Here is a 23,858-nt window from a genome sequence, read left to right as displayed (position 1 = left end):
GAGCATATCATGCTTAGCGAACTAAGTCAATCGGAGAAAGACAACTATCACATGATCTCCCTGATATGAGGGAGAGGAGATGCAACATGGGGGGTTAAGGGGGTAGGAGAAGAGTAAATGAAACAAGATGGGATTGGGAGGGAGACAAACCATAAATGACTCTTAATCTCACAAAACAAACTGAGGGTTGATGGGGGGAGGGGGGTTGGGCGAGGGGGGGTGGGATTATGGACATTGGGGAGGGTATGTGCTATGGTGAGTGCTGTGAAGTGTGTAAACCTGGCGATTCACAGACCTGTACCCCTGGAGATAAAAATATATGTTTATAAAAAATAAAAGTAAAAAAAACAAAACAAAAACACAAACAAAACCTAATGATTACAACATAACACAATAAAAAGAGGAAAAATGTAAACATAAAAGTATGCATAAAATGTAATATTGAAAATTAAAATTATACCAGAGTTACATGTATTAGTATAGAAAAACTTATTTCAAAGTTCCAATGTTTAGTGAAGAAAAATTTGCAGAATGGCATGTTTATGTGCAAAAACTCATTCAATGTTCTCCATTAAGTATGCTTCCATATTGAGTGTATATAAACATGCCTGGCAATAATACAAACCAAATTCAGGATATGTTCTCGGATAGGCAGGAAAGAAAAATTTAGAGGGACCTTCACCAAATTTGTTATTTTTTAATAAAAATATCTTGTTCAAATATATCAACATGTTAGGTTTTAACCAAAAATTAACCAGGTGTAACACATACTTTTTTGGTAGTTCTTTTTTAACCTATAAAATACTTATTAATTTCTTTCACAATAAAATATTTTAAATTTAAAAAGAAATCCTATATTTTTGTGTTTTTGTGAATATAATAATGAATAATACGGGTTTGAAATATGGGTGGGATTTTAACAGGTTGCAAGGGGGAAAGAATTTCAAATGACATCTTGAACAAGGGCAAAACCACAGAGATGGTGATGGGTAGGGTACTAGGAGAAGTCAGGGAGAAACCACACGTCCTGAGAGAGACAGAATGGTGTAGTGGTGAAGAACAGGCCTTCAGAGTCATGGAGAAGACTTGGTTTTAGGCCCAACTCTCCTGTCCCCTCCATGGGGCTGTTTGAAAATTTAATCAGGAGTACGGGAAAGGTTGAAGCACAAGACTTGACCCTAGTACTTTCTCAGCAGTGGCTGCCCTTAACTGCCATGGTCATGGGAAAGTAAGAGGGAGTATGGAGGACGAGTGAAAGACAGCTTGGCCCTAGTGTCTCACACACCTGAGAAGTCTTAATTTTATCCTCAAGACAGTGAAAAACTGTCAGTGATATTTTATGAGAAAGTAAGTTTAAAGTTTGGCGGAAAAGTTTCCTAAGTTCATCTCATCCCATGGATACACCAAGCTATGTATTGCAACTGTGAAAAAAGACCTGAGGATGCAGAATAGATCTTCCACATCTAGTCATTAAAAGAAGAATACATCAAAAATGGTAGAAGGCATAGAGACATTGTCAAGAACCAAACCACCAGTACAACTAACCGCTAATGGGAGGGACATAACAGGCAGAGTGAAGCAAGAAGATCAGACTCCGCACCCACTACCTGTGGTTTTGGGGACCTGCACTGGGAACACAAGTGCCCATAATACCTAGCTTTGAAAATCAGTGGTGCTTAACTCAAGGAGAGCCAGAGGGCAACAGAAAACCAAGTCTCTCTCCTTTAAAGGCCAGCTCGCTAAATAACTCAGTCTCAGGTACAGCACAGAACAGCAATTTGAAAAGCTCTTGGGGTAAGAGTAAAAGAGATTTCCTGATTAATTTTAGGACATGTGTCTGAGTGGCAAGAATCTATAGGAGATTTCTCTAGGAACAAAAATGCTGGCAGACACCACTTTCCTTCTCCCCCCTGAGCCTGGATCACTATATGCTTCTTGGAGCCACTGTTCCCCTGCAGACCTGCCTCACCTAGTCTGCTTGCTACAGCCGGCACCCACCTTCCTGCCTGCCACACTGGCAGGCAACCCCCAGTGGGGGGATTTGGAGGCAGCCCTCCGAAAGGACTCCGACCCTCTGTGTAGGGGGCAGTTAACCCCCTACTATAGCAACATCCACAGTTCCTGCAATGAAGCGTCTTAGCTGCCTGCACAGGGAACAAGCCCTGCCCTTCAGTGAGCCTGCAGCTATCACAGAGGCTAAATGCAGATAGCCAGGCTGAGCACTGACCCCACCCACCAACAAGTTCCAAGATAGATGCACAAGGTCTCCTGCAGCACAGGGCGCAAACCCTGCCCAGTGTGCTCACAGTGGGCAAAGACAGTCATTGCAGCCAGCGGAGCTGAGGACCAGCCCCACCCACCTATATGCCCGGAGCAAGCATGGATCAGCCATAGTGGGAGGGTACACACAGCCCACACAGAGGATACCCCTGGTGACCAGGGATTATTGCACTACAGGGTGTGACAGGACTTCTACTACACGAGACCACTACTTTCAAGACCAGACAATGTAGCTGACCTACTTAATACACAGCAAGAAATACAGAGAGTGAGACAAAAAGAAGAGACAGAGGAACAGGTCCCAAATAAAAGAAAAGACAAAATCTTAGAAAAAGAGATAAACAAAACAGTTGTAAGCAATGTGCCCAATAAAGAGTTTAAAAACAGGGGCGCTTGGGTGGCTCAGTGGGTTAAAGCCTCTGCCTTGGGCTCAGGTCATGATCCCAGAGTCCTGGGATGGAGCCCAGCTTCTTCGGGCTCTCTGCTCAGCAGGGGGCCTGCTTCCTCCTCTCCCTCTGCCTGCCTCTCTGCCTACTTGTGATCTCTCTCTGTCAAATAAAATAAAATAAAATAAAATAAAATAAAATAAAATAAAAAGAGTTTAAAATAATGGTCATAAAGATACTCATCAAACTTTAGGAGTGCATGAATACAGTGAGAACTTCAACAAAGAGGTAAAATATATTAAAAAAGAACCAATTAGAGTGGCAGGATACAGTAACTGAAATGAAAAATACACTAGGTGGAAGTGCCAGGAGGTCAGAAGATGCAGAAGAATGGGTCAGTGATCTGGAAGACAGTGTAATAGTAAGCAACCAAACTGAACTGCAAAAAAGAAACAGAATGATAAAAAATGAGAATAGGCTAAGGGATGTCAGTGACAATATCAAGCATAACAACATACTCACAGGGGCATGTCAGAAAGAGAAAAGAGAGACAAGAGGGCAGAAAACACATTTGAATATAAATAGCTGAAATTTCCCTAATCTGGGGAAGGAAACAGACATGGATGGCCAGAAACACAGAAAGCTCCAAACAAGATGAACCCAAGGAGGTCCATACCGTGACACATACTAATGAAAGTGGCAAAAACTAACGATAAAGAGGGAATTTAAAAAGCTGTAAGAGAAAAGAAAACAATGACATAGAAGCGGAACTCTATAATGCTATTAGCTGTTTTCTTCAGCAGAAACTTTGCGGGCCAGACGGGAAGGCATTATATATTAAAAATGCTGAAAGGGGAACAAAACCCAAAAAAACCGAAAACCAAAACAACAACAATAAGAACACCACAAATGAACCTAAAAAATTACAACCAAGAATACTTTAGGTGGCAAGGTTATCACTCAGACTTGAAGGAGAAATAGAGTTTCCCAGACAGATATGAAAGGAGTTTATCACCAATAAACCAGCCATATAAGAAATGGTAAGGGAAATTCTTTTACTGAAAAGAGAAGACTATAACCTGAAGAAAAATATTTAACTGGTAAGAGCAAATATATATTAAATATATAGATTTACTATATTATTATTTACATATATATTTATATATAAATTATATTTTATTTATATAGCAAATATATAAAGAAAAATATTTTACTGGTAAGAGCAAATATATAGTAAGTATATAGATAAATCACTTATAAAGCCAGTATGGTGGTTCACAAAAGTAGTAAAATTTATTAGATCTATAGAAATGAGCTAAGAGTACACAAAATAAAAAGAGGTAAAATATGACATCATATACACAAAATGTGGAGAGGAGTAAAAATTTCGTGCTTCTAGAACATGCTCAAATTTAAGTAACCATCAACTTAAGGTAAACTGCTACATATATAGAATGTTAAATATGAACCATATAGCCAAAAATCTAAAGCCTACAATAGATACACAAAATATAAAGAGAAAGGAATTCAGGCATAACACAAAGAGAGTTATCAAACCATGGGTTACGAGAACTAAAGAACAATCAGAAAACAATGAAAAAAATGGCAAAAAATGTATACCATTAAATAATTACTTTAAATGTAATGGACTAAATGCTTGAATCAAAAGGTATAGGATGACCAGATGTACTTAAAAAATTTTAAAAAGACCCATCTAAATGCTGTCCACAGGAGACTTATAAACTGAAAGTAACAGGAGGAAAAAGATATTCTGTGTAAATAAAAGTGAGGGGAGGGAAGCTGGGATAGCAATACTCAGACAAGATAGACTTTGAAACAAAGACTGTAATAAGAAACAAAGATATTACAAAATGATAAAGAGATCAATTCAACAAAATGATATAATAACTTTAAATATCTGTGCATCCAAGAGAGGCATACTTAAATATACAAAGGAACTATTAACAGAAATAAAGTGAGAAACTGACAGCAAAACAACATCAGGGGACTTTAACATCCCACTTACATCATCCAGACAGAAAATCAACAAGTAAACAACAAGTAATGTGTGTGTGTGTGTGTGTGTGTGTGTGTATAAATCTGTAAAGTCCATCTGGTTTAATGTATCATTCAAAGCCACAGTTTACTTGTTGATTTTCTGTCTCTCTCTCTCTCTCTCTCTCTCTCTCTATATATATATATATATATATATATATATATATATATATATATAATATTCCATCCCCAAACAGCAGAATATCTATTCTTTTCAACGGCACATGGATCATTCTTCAGAACAGATCACATGTTAGGTCACAAAGCAAGTCTCAATAAATGTAAGAAGACTGAAATCATGATTTCAAAAACACTGTTTTTTACCACAATGGTATGAAACTAGAAATCAATTATAGAAAAAAATAGAAAAACACAAACACATGGAGGCTAAACAACATGCTACTAAACAACCTTAATGAAAAAAAAATCAAAGAGGAAGTAAAAACAATACATAGAGACAAATGAAAATGGGAGCACGATGGTCCCAAATCTTGGGGATGCAGCTAACGTAGTTTTAAGAGGAAGAGGAAAGTTTAAAGCAATATAGACCTACCTCAAGAAACAGGAAAAATCTCAAACAATCTAATCTTACACCTAACAGAAGTAGCAAAAGAAAAAAAGCCTCAAATCAGAAAGAAATAATGAACATCAGAGCAGAAATAAATTGAGACTAAGAAAAAAAATAACCAATAGAAAAGATCAGTGAAATCAAGAGCTGGTTCTTTGAAAAGATCAACAAAATTTATAAACCGTTAGCCAGTCACCAAGAAAAAGGAGAAGGGACTCAATATCAGAAATGAAAGGCGGGGGAAGGGAAAAAAAAAAAAAGAAACAAAAGAGAACAAACTGACACCACAGAAATACAAAGTAATATAGGAGACTGCTGCAAAAAAACTATATGCCAGTAAACTAGACAATCTATAAGAAAAGGAACAATTTCTAGAAGTATTATTTTCAAAACTGAATCAGGAAGAAATAAAAAATTTGAGCAGACTCATTACTAGTAACACAATTGAATCAATAATTTAAAAACTCTCAACAAAAAAAAGTCTACAACCTGAAGCCTTCACTAGTGAATTCTACCAAACAATTAAAGAAGAGCTAATACCTATTCTTCTCAAACTATTCTGAAAAATAGAAGAGGAAGGAAGATGTCCCAATTTGTTCTATGAGGACAGCATTATCATGATTCCAATAACAGACAAACACTGCAAAAAAAGGATTATTAGCCAATAGCCCTGAAGAATGTAGATGCAAACACCTTCAACAAAATACTAACAAAACAAATTCAATAATATATTAAAAGGATTATTCGGGGCACCTGGGTGGCTCAGTGGGTAAAAGCCTCTGCCTTCAGCTCAGATCATGATCTCAGGGTCCTGGAATCGAGCCCCACATCGGGCTCTCTGCTCAGCAGAGAGCCTGCTTCCCCCTCTCTCTGCCTGCTTCTCTGACTCCTTGTGATCTCTGTCTCTGTCAAATAAATAAATAAAATCTTTATAAAAAAAAAAAGGATTATTCACCATGATCAAATGGGATTCATTCCAAGGATGCAAAGATGTTTCAATATTCACAAATCGATCAGCATGATACATCACATTAATAAGAGAGAAGATAAAAACAATATGATCATCTCCATAGATGCAGAAAAAAAATCACTTGACAAAATGCAACATCCATTCATGATAGAAACGCTCCACAATGTAGGTTTAGAAGGAAAACACTTCAACACAGTAAAGGCCATATATGACAAACTCACAGCTAACATCATACTCAATGGTGAAAACCTACAAAGAGAGAGAGTTTGACTTCTTCATTGCCAAATGAATACTTTTTATTTCTTTTTGTTGTCTGATTGCTGTTGCTAGGATTTCTAGTACTGTATTGAACAAGAGTAGTTGAGAGTGGGCATCCTTGTTGTGTTCCTGATCTCAAAGGGAAGGTTGTCAGCTTTTTCCCCCATTGAGGATGGGTTTTTCATAGATTTTATGAAGTTGAGGGATGTTTCCTCTAGCCCTATACTTTGAATCGTTTTAATCAGGAACCAATGCTGTATCTTGTCAAATGCTTTTTCTACATCAATTGAGAAGACCATGTGGTTCTCTCTTCTCTTATTGATTTGTTCTCTCACAGTGATTGATTTACAAATGTTGAACCACCCTTGCATCCCATGGATAAATCCCACCTGGTCATGGTAGATAATCTTTTTAATATACTGTTCAATCATATTAGCTAGGATCTTGTTGAGAATCTTAGCATCCATATTCATCAGGGGTACTTTCAATGCCACCCTGATCAAAATTCTACCAGCATTTTTCACAGAGCTGGAACAAAAATTATTAATAAAATACTTAGGAATAAGTTTAATCTAGGAGTTGAAAAACCTATATTCTGAAAACTGTAAGACTCTGATGAGAGAAATTGAAGACAACAGAAACCAATGGAAACATATTCCATGCATGGATTGGAAGAATTTATATTGTTAAAATGTCCATACCAAAAGCAATCTACAGAGTCGATGCAGTCCCTATTAAATTATCAATAGCATTTTTCACAGAACTAAAACAAATAATCTTAAAATTTGTATGGACACAAAAGACCCTCAATGGCCAGACCAGTTCTGAGAAGGAAGAACAAGCTGGAGGCATCACAATCCTAGATTTCAGATGCGTTACAAAAGCATAGTAATCAAAATGGTATGGTACTGGCATAAACATAGACACAGAGATCTGTGGAACAGGATAGAGAATTCAGAAATAAATCTATACCTATATGGTCAATCAGTGACAAAGGAGGCAGGAATATACAATGTGAGGAGTGCAGTCACTTCAATAAATGGTGGTAGGAAAACTAGAGCACTACATTGAAATAATGAAACTGGACTATTTTCTTACACAATGCACAAAAATAAACCCAAATGGATAACAACCTAAATGTGAGACCTGAAACTCTGAAACACCTTCAAGAAAACATAGGCAGTAATCTCTTGGACATTAGCCTTGACAACATATTTTTGGATATGTCTTTTCAGGTGAGGGAAACAAAGCCAAAATAAACTATGGGAACTACAACAAAGTTAAAAGCTTTTGTACAGTGAAGGAAGGCATCAACAAAACAAAAAAAGACAACCTACTGAATGGGAGAAAATATTTGCAAATGACATATCTGATAAGAGTTAATATCCAAAATACATTTAAAAAACTTATAAAACTGAACACCCCCAAAACAATCTGATTTAAAAACAGGCAGAGGAACTGAATAAATATTCCCTCCCCCCAAAATACAAATGGTTAACAGACCCATGAAAAGATGTTCAAAATCACTCATCATCAGGGAAATGCAAATCAAAACCACAATGAAGTATCATCTCACACCTTTCAGAATGGCTGGTATCAAAAGACAAGACATACCAAATGTTGGTGAGGATCCAGAGAAAAGGGAACCTTCACGCACTGTTGATGGGAAGGTCAGGCGGTGCAACCACTATGGAAAGCAGTACGGAGATTCCTCAAAAACTTAAAATAGAAATAACCTGATTCAGCAGTGCTAAACATTACTGGGTATTGACCCCAAACAATACAAAAACATTAATTTGAAAAGATATATGCACTTCTCTTTTTATTGCATAATTAGCTACCATAGCCAAGATAAGGAAGCAAGTCAAGTGTCCATTGATAGACGAATAAAGAATATGTGGTATACATTATACAATAGAATATTACTCAGTCATTAAAAAAAAAAAACAATGTTTTGGTATTTGTGACAACATGGGTGAACCCAGATGGCATAATGTTGACTGAATTAAGTCAGAGAAAGATAAATAACATGTAACTTCACTTACATGTGGAATCTAAAAGACCAAAACAAATACAAACTGATGGTTGCCTGAGAGGAGGTGAGTGGGTCAAACAAGACAGATGAAGGGGATTAAGAGGTACAAACTTCCAATTATAAAATAAATAAGTCACTGAGGTGAAAAGTATGGCATAGGGAAAATAGTCAATAGCATTGTAATAACTTTTACAGTGACAGATGGCGACTATACTTACTGTGGTGAACGTAGAGTAATGCAAAGATTTGTTGAATCACTATGCTGTATACTTGAAATTAATATAATGTTCTGTGTCAACTATAATAATAAAGTATTTTTAAAATTTTAAACAAGAAAGTTGAGGAGGTCACTGTGGAACTGTAGGTGTGAGGTGATAAACAGATGTATGTGATCTTTCTAAAGGGGGACACTAAGTGATGACATACAGGGAGGGAGGAAAGGCTTGCAAATGACACTGGAGTTTCTGAGTGAATTAAAAGGGAAGGTGCTATTTGCATAGATAGGAAAGGGAGCACGCAAAGTTATTTTGGAAATAAAATTGTTTCATAAGAAGCTTTAAGAGTAGTATCACTGGTCCAAATGCTCATCCCTGCCCCCCAGCCCCATGCAACTACACTGCAGGAATGTCAGTAAAGCCTGTGAGCATGTTTTCCTTCTATGTTGGGCAGCATAGCTCTATAAGCAGTGTATGTGATTGGTGTCTGAAATAGCTGAGTTTAAATCCTGGCTCTTCTAACATATTGCCTGTCTCAGTTTGCTCATCTGTTGAATGGAGATAATAGTACCTACTTCATAGGGTTCTGGTGAAGATCAAGTGCAATTTGTTCCAGGTCCATGATTCTGCTTAGAAATGTGGCCTTTAATCACAGAGCAGAATGAATTGTTGCCAAGAACTCTAACGTGAATGGGCTTCTAGTTGATTGCAGGTTTACAGGAAAATGATGAAAATTTCTGGCTTAGATAGTAATGAAGAGGTTCAGAATAGCAATTCTTTTTTCACACAGGTAGTAATTTAGCTTGTGTAAGTTAAAGCACTGGTGAATAATTGATTGCAAAATATGCATTATAATGTGCATAATTTAGTCAAATAAAAGCACATGCAAAGTCAACTTCAAAAAGAGATGTATTACTCAGGCTATAGGCACAGTCTTTCTATCTAGAACAACCCTTGAAATTTTAAAACGTAAGTCAGTTCAGGGAAAGTGCCAATTACTTATTTGAGGAGGAATAGTTTCCTGTGCATATATGAGTATATGTCCTATTATAGTATTATATATTATGTTAGCATACATACTGTATGTCCAAAATATTATATATGGTAGTTACCATATAGTCAGTATAAATCACACTCTTTGTAAATACTATATGTGATATAGAAATATGCATATACCTAAGTAAGTGTCATGTACATTACATAATCACATGGAGTATATATCTTTGTGCATACACACACACACACACACACACACACACACACACACACACTACATATATCTATATAGGTACTATATACCTTAGTGTGTATATACACACACACATACACACACTGGGGTAAGCAGTGTATATATAGGTATTCTGGAATATGTATCTTACTACACACACACACACACACACACACAGGAGTATATCTTTGTATGTCTATCTGTTAAAAAAAGTGTGTGTGTGTGTGTGTGTGTGTGTGTGTGTGTGTGTGTGTGTATCTGTTAAAAAAAGAAAAAGAAAACCACAGGGGCCCTGGGGTGGCTCCGTTAAGTGTTCAACTCTTGATTTTGGCTCAGATCATGATCTCAGGGTCATGAGATCAAACTTGGCATCTGGCTCCATGCTAGGTGGAGTGATTACTCAAGATTCTTTCTCTCTTTCTCCCTCTCCACCTGCCCCTCTCCACCATGTTCACTCTCTCTCTTAAGAAAAAAATAGAAAGTCACAGGCCCAGACCCAAAATGGCATCCTTTAGGCCCAAGCTGGTAAACCAGGACTTACCACCTCATCTAAATGTAGTTTCCACCCCCCAGGAATGTAACCTTTAACCAGTCAACATGGGAATTCCTGGTCAGCGTGAGACATTTACTGACGGGCTTCTTACATTCCCCTTGGGAGGGTGAACTTGCTTAAGATAATCGATTTGTTTGCCAATAATTTCTTTTTTTTTTGGTCCCTCTCTACCTTTAAAACCTTTCCTTTTCTGTAGCCCTTTAGAGCTTCCCTGTACTTGCTAGATGGGATGCTACCCAATTCATTCAGCCAAATAGATCTTTAAAAATTTTCAGTTGAATTTTTATTATTTAACATATCTAAATGTCTATCTCATATATAGAAGCCAATGTGAACGTGTAAGAAAAAGCATTTTGCACACCTTAAGACACTGAATCTATTTTACCATGCATATTTTATGTAAATATACTGTAATCTGCCAAGAAATCAAAGATATATAAATGGATATGTAGTGGAATTTTTAAAAAATTCTAATATAAAAATGATCTGCTCCCTTCACAATTATTTTGTCAGGGTTCAGCATCTCCAGTGAACCATATCAATGGATTATAAATACTTTAAAACCAAATAATTTTTTTTTTGGAAACATGAACCAGCTCACAGTGAAAACAAACCTTTATAAATTCTAAAATACCTAAGCCCCAAAAGGCCTTCTCAAATTACTAAGATGCATGAGTTATTGCATGTTGTAAACATACCTGGGTTGTCGTAAAATACTGAGTCCTTTAGGGGGCGCTCCATCTTGCCGCCACCTGAGCTCTCCTACCAGAACTCTGGATCCCCCGTGCACATAGAGTCTGGCTTTCGGATGAGTCAGAGAACTGCAAGGCCTTGGTGTTCAAAGGCTGAAACCCCAAGAACCTGAATAAGGAGCCATTGCAGTCCTGCCTTATGGATGGATGGATGGATGGATGGATGAGCAGGCAGGCAGAACCCTGCCCTGGAAGGCTGGGACCCATGTGCCTGGACTCTGGACTGCCCCATCTGTGGCGGCACATGGTCTGTCTTCTGGACCTCGACTGTCAAACAAACTCAGATGACCTTAACGCTCCTGAGATGATGGATGGCCAGGGTCTGGGATGCTCAGCAGGGCTTCCCTATCTTATCCCCCTTGATCAGTACCAATACCAACACTGCCTGTTTCCAACTTTTTTCACTCTTCTCTGGGCACCTGACTGCTTGAATTTTCAGCAGTCCAGTCCACGGACGACCACACCTTTGTGCACCTGATTAACAATAGGTGAACACTTGCCTTGGCCCGCGAGGAGGCGCCATGGCGTTACTGTGAGGGAGAGTGGCGGGAGCGGACTCGGGGTTCTGGCTGTTTCAGGCTCGCAGATGAGCGGTCTTAATCCCGAGCTGATGGCAAATCTGTAGGCAGGTCTACACGACCGCAGCCCTGGATTAGTAGCCCCCCATAAGTGAACCCAGAAAGGGGCCGCTGGCAACGCAGACATCTTCTATAGCCCCGTGGACTCCTGTGGGGCTTGGCAAAGAATCGCTTTGATGTTAATTAATGCCAACTGGAGAGCATTTACAGTGATTTGGAAGATCAAAGAAAATACTTTGAAAGTAATTTTTAGGATCAGACTACATGGCAGTTGAAGCGGGGGAGAGGAACCAGTTCCCTGGATTCAGTACCAACCTCCCTCGGTGATGACCTCAGGGTCCAGCTGATCACCGAGGTCTCTGCTCAGGGGCACGCAATCAGCAGGGGAACTGGCTAAAATGTCATCCAGGGTGCAGAGAACCCTGCTTTGGCTCTGCCTGTCACAAAGAGTAAGATGATGAAGGAAGGCTGGTGCTGAAAAGCACTCAGAACCCCTCAGGTCGCCCCATTTCTGACGTATTGAGGACCATGGCCACAGGCGGCAAAGCAGAGAAGCCTTCATTCTGTTGCCCGGAAGCCAACAATGACAGCTGCAGGCTGTAAGGGACCCAGACTCAAGCCAAAGGCTCTATGCTCTGTCATTCTGTTTTCCAAGTGAACAAGCCGGGGGATGTCCTCTGACCAAGGGATGTATTCCAACTCGTGATTAATTTTCATGGAAAGACAAAGGGAGAAAATATTTGTAGTGCGAACTGATCCCCATGGGAAGGGAACACGGTCACAGGGACATGCTGCAGGTGGACCGGGAATTGGCTGCAGCAGTTAGGAAGGAATCCATTCCAGGTTGCAGGGTTATGTTTGAAGGGCCAGGAGCACCAGCCACAGCAGGATAAAAGGGAGAGGGTGACATCACCTAAAGAACGCATTCAGAGGGGCGCCTGGGTGGCTCAGTGGGTTAAAGCCTCTGCCTTCGGCTCAGGTCATGATCCCAGGGTCCTGGGATCGAGCCCCGCATCGGGCTCTCTCCTCGGCGGGAAGCCTGCTTCTCCCTCTCTCTCTCTCTGCCTGCCTCTCTGCCTACTTGTGATTTCTGTCAAATAAATAAAATCTTAAAAAAAAAAAAAAGAACGCATTCAGTAAATATTTATTACTGAATAAATGAATAAATTAATAACAACGGTCCATGTCCGGCAAACAGGCAACAGGAAGGGCAGATAAACAAGCCTGTCCCAGGCTCTAGAAAAAAATAAGTCCTGTTTCCGGGCCTTGTTACTCCAAAGTTGGTCCCTCCGCAGCACCAACGGCCTCACCAAGGAGCTGATTAGAAAATTCAGAGCCCAAGTCTTACCCGGCTCCCCAGATGACCAAGTATATACATTCAAGTTCAAGAACTGCTCTAAGGATGTGCCTGGTCACTGTCAATAGAAAGGACAGACAGATGGGGCCCAAGGTTATCGGAAGCTAATCAATCACTGTGTGCAGGCTATGAGGACTGCTGGTGAAATCACAGGTTTCATGGGGGAGAGACAGAATAGGCACAGAGAGAGAGGATCAGAAGTTGAAATAGATAATAATCATAGATTACGGGAGAGACAAATCAGGTGCAGGAACGAGATAAACAAGAATGGGCCATATAAGGGTATATCCAAATACTAAAAGAAACATTTAAAATGTCCTCTGGTGCCAAGAGGGAAAGAGAACTACCCACTCTGTTTTGTTTTCTTCTAGTATTCCTTTAGAAGTTGCAAATGCTTTCAGGAACTGCTTCAGATGTATGTAAATCTTTTTAAAAGTGAAAGTAGCCTCTGGCCTGTTCTGGCTCCTTAGAGTGATGTTCTGGGAGGCTACTGGCATCTCTCTGGAATGTGAGTGTGGGGAGGATGGTGCCCAGATTTCCCTGTCCCTGTGTGAGTTTAGTTAGCTTAGGCACCTGCCTCCAAGTGGGAACCATTCGCTTGTCATAAAGGTAAAGTTTATTTTCCTTTGGAGAAAGATAATTAACATTGTGTAATGGAATGTATCTGCCCAGCTGTTCTAAAGGGCAAGGTTTCTTTCAGTCCTTGCAATCACTTTAGCAATTGCCTGTGATCTGCCTTGCAGTCTGGTTTCACGCTTAATCACCAAGAAAACTGTTTCATTCTTTTCTATATTTTGTAAAGATATTTCTTTCAGGTTAGCAGGAAATTTTTTTTCCAAGGTTCTTTTTTTAAAAAAAAAATCTAATTTAACTTAATTTTATTCTTTTTGTATTCCAAAATTCATTGTTTATGGACCTTACCCAGTGCTCCATGCAATATGTGCCCTCCTTAATACCCACCACCAGCCTCAGGTTCCAGGCAGGAGATTTTTAAAGATTACTTCCCCAATACTAATCAGAAGGGACATGAAGCTTGGGGTGTCTGCCCCCCACAACGTGTAGGTAAAATGACTCTCAACATGGCTGTAGGAGAAGGCAGCTGAATCAAAAGGTGGATTGTCATTTCATTTTTATTTGCGATAGTTGGTGATATACAGTAGGTCTTCATTACAAGTCTTAAAAAGAATGGAAAACTATGTGACAATGGAGAAATAGAAACTGTTTTTTACAGAAGAATACAATTCTGAGAATGTAAATCTTTTACAATCTTTTCCTGAAACTAGGAAAGAACAGTGGTCCCTGTAGTTCTAAAAGTCACAAATGATGACACCAAGGGAGGACAACCTCATAACTCTGCTTTTCCTACCAGGACATAGCCCATGAGGGCCTAGACTGGTCTGGCCTGGAGTCACGGGTTTTGCGCAGGGGGACTGGAGCCGAGAGCAGTGTAGTGGGCTACACAGCTGGTGTATCCTCTCTGGAAGATCCCTGGAGGTACTGGTTGGTCCATTTACTCATTCATTCACACCCCCCAACATTTATTAAAGATCCTAGAGCACCAGTTTTAGCACGAGATACTGCAAGCAGAGCTGGATAAAACTCAGGTCTTACTCTTAAGGAGCTTCCAGCTTACTGGAGAAGAGACCCATGAGTGACAATGGCAGAGAATGACAAGTGTCATAACTAGAATCAGCACAAGGAGTGATGAAAATTTAGCAGACAACAGACATTCTGGGGACAGGTCAGTGAAGTCTTCCAGAAGATACAACAGCTGGGCCCTGTCTTGAAGCTGAGAGTCTAAACTCTACAGCCTTGGCTCTCATATATCTTCTTTTTGGCCTGGCTAACTCTTAAGACCCAGATCCTTTCCGTCTCAGCTTATATAACCTCCACCAGGAAGACTTCAGTGACCAGTAAGGCCAGGATAGGTGATGCTTCTTTGTGCCCTCACAGGGCCCTGTGCCACACCACCCCCATCACTGTTACTAGTTTCTTCACTGTCCACGCTCATTTACCTGTCAGCCCCATGTCACCCTGGGAGCTCTGGAAGGGCAGGAGCTTTACGATACTCCCCTCTAGATCTCCAGCACCTCGCATAGTACCTGACACAGAGGTAGTGCTTAATAGATAGCTGGGAAATGGCTAGATGCCGGGCGAAAAGCTGTATGCGAGAGAAGGATGGGGAGGGGAGGAGAGGAGTTATTGACATTCTCAGTAGAGAGAACAGCATGAGCCTATGGAGGCAGAAATAACTAAGTATTGTGTGGGGGAATGACAAATATTTTGGAGTTGCTGGACCATACCCTGCAAAGGAGAGAGTGGCAGGAAATAAAATTGGAAAACTAAGGAGAGACCCAGCTTCAGTATCATGGTAAATGAAGTCAAGTGCCCTCCATTGATCTCTGTTTTCCTGTGGCAGGGTCTTAAGGATTGCTCACTGAAGCTGACATCTGTCTAATGTGAACATGGTACAGACCATTCTCCCTACCAAGTAATGCAACAGAAATGCAGCATGTACAGCAGCTGAAACTAATATGGTGACCCTAACTGCAGCCCACTGTGAACCTTTGGAGGACACTTCTCCGGAAAGAGTTACCCACACCAGAGGGGATCTACAACAGAGCCCAGGAATTAGGTACAACATAAAATCACAGGTACCTAACTAGTACCTAATTTGTGTCAAGTTCCAGAATGTCCGAAAAGACACTGCTTGGCCACTGGGCATTTTCAGCACCAAGCTTGTTGGTGGGCTGATACCATGGTGGTGGAGGATAAGAGGCCACTGGTGGGTTAATATCTGTACACCCTGACCTGACCCAATTTTAAGGCTACCTGCATCAGAGATAATCCTGAGAGGAACCAGGGAGATCAGCCAGCTTGGTGCACTGAGATGGGGTGTGGATGAAGGATCAGAGGACCCAACTTCTGTTTCTGGCTCTGTTTTAAATGAGTTCCATTTTCACTTACAAGTCATACACCTCTGGTTTTGAGATCGTGGATGCAGAGGAGATCTCGGACGCAGAACTCTAAAACAGTCAACAATTTTAGCATTTTATTACTCACAAAAATCAATACTGAACCTGATCAGGCAATCCCTCTGAGTCCAGCTAAATACAAGGGCTGGAGAGGGTACAAGGAAGTAAAACTTTGTATTTCTGCCCTCACGGTTCTTTCTACTTTGACAGTAAAGACAAAATCAACAGACACATAATAGAGAACAATTAAGCTTGGACTCCTAAGGCAATCTGAGTTCAGGTAAGAGAGGAATCAATTGAGAGATGGAAGTATGATGGAAGTTCCAAGCTGAGTGTTAAGAATGATTTTACCCTTTTCTCTTTTCCTCTTCTTTCTTATCACTTCTAATTCCCACAGTCACACACACACACACAAATAATAAGTACAACTGTCTATACTGATTAATAAAAAAAATCTCAGTACACTAAGAAGAGAACTACCTTAAATTTGACAAAAGTTATTTATGAAAGGTCTACAGCCACTATCATATTTTTTTGTTTCAGTTGAAGGTAGTTTCTGTTCTCACACTTTAATTCTTCATGCTACTGGGAGTTCTAACAATACAATGCAGCATGAAAAGCTAATAAAAATCACTAAGTTTGGAAAAAAAGAAGTGCAAGTATCCTTATTGCAGGAAACGTGATTGTCTCTACAGAAAGAGCTAAGGAAACTGCAAAGGAAGTAACAGAACTAATGAGTGAATTTAGCAAGGTTGCAGAATAGAAGGTCAGTGTGCAAAAACTGTGGTTTTATAGACTAGCAGCAAACTTTTAGAAAACAAAATAAAAATATTCATAGTAGCTTAAAAGAGGAACTTATGTAAAATACTTGGATATAAATTTAACAAAATGTTTGATACATATCCATTCACTGAAAAGTACTAAACATTGCAAAGAGAAGTTAAGTAGACCTAAATAAAAACAAGATACACCATGTTCAAGGATTGGGAGATACCACAGAAAATTATCTTCCAATTATTTAAAGTTTTAGAATAGGTACAATTAGTTTAGAGTTAAAAATGTTCAGAACAGGGACACCTGGGTGGCTCAGTGGGTTAAAGCCTCTGCCTTCGGCTCAGGTCATGATCCCAGGGTCCTGGGATCGAGCCCCGCATCAGACTCTCTGCTCAGCGGGGAGACTGCTTCCTCCTCTCTCTCTACTTGCCTCTCTGCCTACTTGTGATTTCTGTCAAATAAATAAAAAATCTAAAAAAAAAAATGTTCAGAACACTCTGAAAAGGTAGGAGTGTTTGACTGGGAAATGACGTGAAGAAATTTTTTGAAGTTATGGAAATATTCTATGTACTATTATGAACAGAACTGCGAATCATATGTATGCATTTGTCAAAACTCATGAAATTTTGTATCTAAGATTTTTGTTCACTGAACATAAATTTTATCTAAGTAAATAATGTAAATCATATTGAACTGTAGTTACTAGGTGTGCGTGGTGCTGTGGTATGGAATACCAACGCTGAAATGACTTTTTGTGTTTTCCAAGCTTTAGCCAATGAGTAATTGTGTTGGGAAAATGGAAGCCAGCGTTCTCGCTATTATGTACTAAGAATATTCTTGTGTGTGTGTTTAAATATATGTATATTCCCCAGATATTTTATTGAGATGGTCTAAAGGCATGGTCTATCAGTTGCAATGAGTACAACGTCATTATTCACAGTATAGTACAACATTACTCATCAGCCCAGATCTTGATTTCTAAATATCATTTTCTATTAAAAGGAACCAAGATTCTTTAGGGAAATGGACATATCCAGGACTGAGGCAGGGAAATTATGAATTGACCTTGAAACATGTTATTTTGTCAGAAAATATGGAATTATTCAAAGAATGATGAGAACATTATAAAGGGACACCAGAGACAAGTTATAGCAACTTCATTGGCCAAATCGGTGGCAATTTAGGTCCCAAAATAAATAATCATAATATTAAAAATGTATTTTTAACCACTGAATGAAATATAAACCCATGAGTTATACCAGTATAAAATGTGAATAAATGGGAGAAAAGGAAAAACTTTCTGTTAGCGGAATTTCAACAAAGAGAGACATAAAAGTAGGTTAGTGTTTGATGGGTAAAAAGATATTTACATGGTCTCAAGTTATTTCCCCACAAAATACCCATTAGCAATTGAAAATGGCACATTTATATTGGATAAGCCTGATAGACATTGCCTAAATCAAGTGATAATGTTAACATGACCAACATCAGGACCAACTGTCATTATGAAAATCCTGTGGGGGATATAATGACACTCTTGTGCTGTCTTGAGAAAAATGCCTAACTTAAATGTAACCATGAAAACATATGATAAATCCAAATTGAGAGTATTCTACCAAATAATCGTTCACTCTCTTGAGAACTATCAAGGTCAAGACAGGTGAAAAAGGACTGAGAAATGATTTCAGAGTAAAGATGATTACCCAAGAAAAGTGACACATAAATGAAATGGGTGATTCTGGGTTGGATCCTGGACTAGGGGGATCAAGACTTACATACTACTATTGGGGCAATTGATTAGATTTAAAAATAGATTAGAAAACATATTATGGCAATATTAAATCTCTTAGTTTTGGGTAACTGTATCTGATGATATGAGAGAGTGTCTTTGTGCTTAAGGAACACACACTGATCTTGTCCTTAGGAAATAGGCACATTGAGAAATCAATGAGGAAAGTGTGTCCAACCTCTTGTCAGATGGTTCATCCATACATAAAATGATAAATCAAATGAACAAAATGTCAACAAATGTTGAACCTGGGTTAAATGTATCCAAGATTTTCTTGTAGTATTCTTGGCATTTTAAGTTTGAAATCATTCAAAAATAAAATCACCAAAAATGTGGCAGGATGTCTAAAACAAAAGTCAGGATAATGATTAGGTCTTGAGGGAAAAGGAAAGTAGGGAGATGCTAAGGGCCAAGGGTATAGAGGGCCACAGGGACATTTCTCACATGTTCAGAATATTCTGTTTCTGAATCAGAGTATTGGGTAATCGTTGTATATTGTATTATTTTTGAAACTCCTAATGTATGCTTTATACCTGTTTCTATAAGTAGGATTCCTTAAATAATAGAAAATGTGGCACCAAGAGTATAAAGAATCATCCAAAATATGACTACTTATTTATGTTAAAGTCAGGGCTGAAAGCTAAGTCTTTGGATTCCCATCAAGTCCATTTCTCCACCAGTGACAATGTTGTGAACCATAATGAGGTTGATATGCTTTTGGCCAGAGAATTCCTAACCCCTGGCCTCAATCAGCCATCCCTGCCTACAGGGTCCTAAAGGGAAATGTATGCATAGAAAAAAATGTCCTATTGACTGACGAAGCAAAACTTCAGGGCTGACCAAGTCCTTGATCCCTAAACCCAGTGCAATCCCTGGTGAGTAAACTGGACCAGGAAGAGAAGTTCTCTTTTCCAGGCTGTAGATGGCCAGACCCTAGAAGCATAGCAAGGTGAATGGCCCTTTTCACCCCATTCTCCCTATGTCCAAGTCCTGAATTGTGTGTGACCCTGATAGCAAAAGTAGTTTTAAATACAGCAGGCCAGCCCCCAAGCAGAGCAAGAAGTCTGTGTATGCTTGTTCATATCCTGCTACAATCCATTTCTTCGTAAAAGCTGCCCAATCAGAATCCTTGCCCTCAATCAAGAAAAAATGATACTTTTGGCAATCCAACCGTCTCTGGAAATCAAATGTATTAAAACATTTAGTAAAAGAAAGGGAAACCTGAAAAAAAAAAGATACTTTTGAGAATGGGGTTGAAAGTGAGTTGTGAACTCATTCTGGTCAATCAATACCACTGTCTGTTCCTATTTATAGGCAATCTTTAGGCCAACGAGATCACAAAGGCAGGTAGGTAATGAAGACCCACCTGTGCTGTAAATATAGACAACTTAAGGAATTCAAGCCTTGGTAACTTGTGAACAAGTCCAATTATAGCATTTCTTTATCTGCTTTCTTATTATGTGACTATAGAAAGATATCAAAAATGCATTTAAATTTTCCTATAGGGAGGAAATATGTAGATCATAATGAAGGTAAGAATATGCTTATAACCATATGCTTTTTTTCACCAAAGAAAATGTGCCCATATACAAAATGTTCCATTTTGAAGCTTCAGACACCATGTGGTGGTGGTGAGTTGAAATGTCCATGGTGGGTTCTTTTGGGTTTTCTTCCCCTCATATTGTATGTTTACATTGTTCAGCCTAAAGGTTTTTATATTGCCATCTCTTCCCTCACCTCCTTCCCAGCCCCCAACCTTGCTCTTTTGTATGAAGGTGGGGTCTGAAAACACATTCCAAATAATGTCATATTCCATATACTTAGAGACAAAGGAAATGGTTGCCTAGCAACAAGGCCCTGTTAGAAATTTTGAGCACTCTTTTACTTTCCATTTTAGGGCAATGCTCAGGAAGCTGTTTGCAAAGAGATCCAAGACTAGAATCTCTTTGTCTAAGAACTCAGTCTAAGATGGAGGGAAAAGAGGAGAAGAGATGGGGGAGAAGGTGGAGGAAAGCATCAAGGTCTTTCCATTACAGTCTAAGTGGTATCCTCAATGGCAATTGGAATGGACAGTCTAGTCCCTAGGTGGGATGGAGCACTTCCCTTTTCCATTCCCCTTCTGGTTCCCCCAGTGTTTCCCACACTTAACCGGGATACTAGTAGATTAGCTGAGCTGATATGGAAAAGCTCTAAGGGATGCCAACCCTAGCTCTGTCAGCCATCCAAGCTCTCTTGTCATGAGGGTTTTAGGCACAGCTTGAAAGAGGCAGCAACTTAAGGTTCATTTTGGCTGTTATTAGTCTTCCTTAAAATATCTACCAGTTCTCTGTAGGATGAATACTGTTGCATTCTTTTTTAATACTGCTGCATTTTTAAAAAAAGATTTTATTTGTTTATTTGTCATAGAGAGAGAAGTGAGAGCAAGCACAGGCAGACAGAGTGGCAGGCAGAGGCAGAGGGAGAAGCAGGCTCCCTGCCAAGCAAGGAGCCCGATGTGGGACTCGATCCCAGGACGCTGGGATCATGACCTGAGCCGAAGGCAGCCACTTAACCAACTGAGCCACCCAGGTGTCCCAATACTGCTGCATTTTAATTGATTTTCTATTGGGGACATTTTCCAACATTATTAAATATTTCATGATGATAAGGTTGTTCAGAAACATATGCTGTAGGAATCACGTGACTCACCTAACCAGTCATAATTGTACACTTAGCATATTCAGAACAATTTGCTTCCATTGTTGCTGTTTTCAGGAATTTACTATTCTGAAACTTGTTATATCTCAGAAATTTCTGTAAAATCAGTGGCTAAGAGAATTTAGAAATACCTTAAATTTTTTAAAATTGGACACTTTAATATATTCTTGATATTTATAAGCTGATTGCTTCTAGAAAACTTGTACTAATTTATGAGCAAATATTTTCTGATTTGACAGGCACTAACATGTTGATAGTTTTTTTTAGCTATTAGTTGGTTACTAGTTAGGTTAAATACATTTTGCTTAAAAGCCATTTCTAAGCCTGCCTGAAGTTTCAGATCATGTGATTTCCCATTATTTCCTGTTTGAGTGTTGTCTTTATTATTTCATGAAAACTTTTTATATTCCCCACACATGAGTAAGTGTCCTTTATACAATGATGACTGACGTAAGGAGGATGGGGTAAGAAGAAGGGACTAAAGTAAAAGACATATATTTATGATCTTATCTGTTGAAAATATTTCTCCTAATTTGTTATTTGCCTTTTACTTAATGGGAGGTTTAAGGTTTTTTTTACTTTATGGGTTTTTTAATGATTTTTACTTTAGATCTATAGTTTATAGCATCCCAGAGAGCACAGTAATGAACACAGTTTCCAGTATTTGCATCCCTGGGTTGGAATCCTGGCTCTGCCATCTCCATGCTGTGTTATCTTGGTCAAAATACTTCAACAGCTCTCTGCCTTACCTTTCTCCTCTATAAAATGGGCATATTAATTGCACCTAACTCAGAGTGGGTGATGAATTTTCACCAAACAATACGTAAATAAAACACAGAGAATGAAGTCTAGAACATACTAAGCATTTAATAAGTTAGTCAAAATCATGTAAAAAATATCCTAATGTATTCCTTTGTGATTTCTCCCATAGCTCAGAAAATGTGCATCCGTAGAAAAGTGATAAAGAATTCATTTATATTCTGTTTTATTTTCATTATTAATTTACTCATTTTTAATGTTTAGCTCACGAGAATTTATTTTGGTATATGGTAAGAGGTAAGGTAACTTGATTTCCCCCCCAAAATGTTCAATGTTGCCTTTTGTCAATTAATCAACCCTTTCTCACTGGTTTGTATGATTTCCTTATCCTTACCAAGTTTTTAATATACACTTGGGTCTGTTTTTGATTATTTGTTATAATCTATTGCTCTGTCCTTTGATTTCTATTGTAGTGCCATGTTGAAAAAACCAATGCAAGTTTTATTATTTACTAGGTTAGTTCTGTTTGCATTGTTTTCAAAACTCTTTTAGCTATTTTAGGCTGTAAGTCGTCCAGGTGATTATCTGAATCATTATAATAAGTAAAAAATATTCCTGGGATTTTGAACAGGATTACAATGATCTATAAATTGATTTAGGGGGAACGGACACTTTTGAACTATTTAGTTTCTTCATTTACAAAATGTTTTGGATCTCTCAATAGATTTTTTTTTAGCATTTTCACAAAGCTTTCCATACATTTCTTAATATTTTAGCAGTTAACTTTTTTCCCCCTAATTGTAGAAAGGACTTTATCCCCTGGTATAACTAGATGTAGAAAGAGACAAGTTATAGTCCTAGTTTTCAACTCAACCTCACTTTTTTTACTCACATTATCTCTGTGTATTCTTTTCCTAAGATTGTTTGAATTCTGAAATGGGGACTATACCTCTAAAGTTTTGTTTTTTTTTTTAAAGTAAACAAATTTTGATTGCATCCCAGCAACATGTAATGCTTACCTGCAGAGACAGAAGTAGTTCCTGGTACAGAGTGGACGTAGAGAACTGATTTAATCCCAGCTATGATAAGAATGAGGGAGAATGGCTGGGGCCCAAGATGAGGGTCTAGCCTGGGGCCACAGCAAGCAATCTGTAGGAGATGATATTTGAGCTGAGCTCTGACAGATGTAGGAATTAACCAGGCAATCCATGGGAGCACCTGACAAAGAGGTGAGCCCGAATGTAAGATGTTCAAGGAAATCAAGATAAGATCTCTGTGGCTGTGAAGCAGAAATGGGGAGTGAGGTGGGACGTGACATTAGGTAAGTCAGAGGAAGCGTTTTCACCTTAAGAGGAAAACAGAAGGGCGCCTGGGTGGCTCAGTGGATTAAGCCGCTGCCTTCGGCTCAGGTCATGATCTCAGGGTCCTGGGATCGAGTCCCGCATTGGGCTCTCTGCTCAGCAGGGAGCCTGCTTCCCTTCCTCTCTCTCTGCCTGCCTCTCTGTCTGCTTGTGATCTCTCTCTCTCTCTGTCAAATAAATAAATAAAATCTTAAAAAAAAAAAAGAGGAAAACAGAAGTGACTTTGAAAAAAAACTAAAAACAGACCAACTATTCAAGTATCTAATAC

The 23,858-nt window shown here is 38.9% G+C and overlaps 1 long non-coding RNA gene across 1 annotated transcript in view; it reads left to right on the top strand.

Annotated features, from left to right (window-relative positions):
* Positions 1-16,406: 16,406 nt before the first annotated feature.
* The window catches only part of LOC125079086 (uncharacterized), a 33,226-nt gene continuing 25,774 nt past the window's right edge, over positions 16,407-23,858 (top strand). Inside the window, exon 1 of the long non-coding RNA XR_007121040.1 lies at positions 16,407-16,490. This is a non-coding gene — a long non-coding RNA (uncharacterized LOC125079086). The remainder of the gene's footprint in view (positions 16,491-23,858) is intronic.

The sequence above is a fragment of the Lutra lutra genome, chromosome 10 (assembly GCF_902655055.1).
Source record: "Lutra lutra chromosome 10, mLutLut1.2, whole genome shotgun sequence".
Taxonomy (NCBI): Eukaryota; Metazoa; Chordata; class Mammalia; order Carnivora; family Mustelidae; genus Lutra; species Lutra lutra.
The sequence above is the reverse complement of the archived record's forward strand: the minus strand, read 5'-3'. Positions and strand labels throughout refer to the sequence as shown.